Source organism: Myodes glareolus, chromosome X (assembly GCF_982192425.1).
Source record: "Myodes glareolus chromosome X, mMyoGla1.1, whole genome shotgun sequence".
NCBI classification, from domain to species: Eukaryota; Metazoa; Chordata; class Mammalia; order Rodentia; family Cricetidae; genus Myodes; species Myodes glareolus.
Window position 1 is genome coordinate 138,046,962 of NC_142053.1, and position 1,384 is coordinate 138,048,345.

Consider the following 1,384-nt stretch of genomic DNA (forward strand, 5'->3'; position numbering starts at 1 on the left):
TAAGTGGATTCTAGCCTTAATTAAAGGTCTTTGAGCCTATTATTCGTGATCCTAGAGAAGCTAAATAAGAAGGTGAACCTGAAGAAAATTCAGGTAGTTTTCCTTCTGAAGATTGGAAATAGACAAGAGTTCCAGGTAACCAAGGGTGCATGGGGGATTGGGCGGGTAGTTGGGAGGGTAGGAGGTTAGAGAGAAGGGAGCAGGGGAGGAATGGGAAATGCTCGGGGGACTGGGAGGGGGGGAGGGAGGAAGGATAGATACGGGTTCAGGGAAGAATATATCTCAACTATGGAAGTCAGTTTAGGGTTTACTAGAGACTTGATTGGAGCAGCCTTGAGGAAGGTCTTAGTGGTGTATAGGAAACAAGAGAACAGTTAACTTTCCATGCCATTGTCTGCAATTTGACTTTTTGACTACTATGATGTGGTCCTCAGTGCTTCAGAATCAGACAGGAGCTGGTCTAAGGAGGATATAGTCCATATGTACAATGAGGTAGATATCAAAGTGGGCCAAGTATTTGCAGAAAATAAGAGAATCGGAGGTTGGGAAGTACTAGAAAAGATACCTCTGAGCGGAATTCTATTTTGAATTTTGCTTAGAGGTAAATTAACATTTTGTTGAGTAAAATATTCTTTTCCAGCTCCACAAGCTCTTAGGTTTTTATAAATGAACGTGCAGCATATGTCAAGTTAACACACTGACATGGAAAAAGGCACTTTCTAATATTCACACCACTTTGGAAAAGAGTTGTTTTTTTAAAAAAAGACCCTTTATAGAAAGGTTGACATGCTTGTGTTCTTACTGTGTCTTATCTTTCCTGTGTAATTTTCATAATTTTGCCTTCCTTTATTTAGTGATTTCTAGTTGGCTCCATTGTGTGACAAGATGAGGAGTGAGGGGGACCTGCATGTTCATTTATGTCATTCCAGATCTGTCTGTGTTCATTTGAAGAAACAGATAAGTAACATTGCCTCCTCAATCCCCTAGGTAATGAGCAGATCCATTTTAATAATAAAATAATTAAAACCAAAGTTTCTCAGTCATAGTTCGGAAATATAATAGAGCCTAGTCAGAGAAAGATTAGATGATACTGGCTTTGAAGATGGTGGATGGGGTGGGGCATAAGCTACGGAATGTGAACAGCTTGTGGAATCTTGAGAAGGCAAGGGAACAATTTCCCCCAAGGATCTGAAAGGAATACAGTCCATCCACTCCCAAGCCTTGATTTTTAGTTCAGTGGGATTTGTCCGACATTTCCCTTATTCAGAACTAGCGCCAATATCAAAGGGCAAGAGAGAATAAATGGCTTTGTTCAGATACTGAAAGAAAGGAGAGAGGATGGAATTATTTGTCTTCTGTCCTTACAAATGCGTGCTCTTGTTTT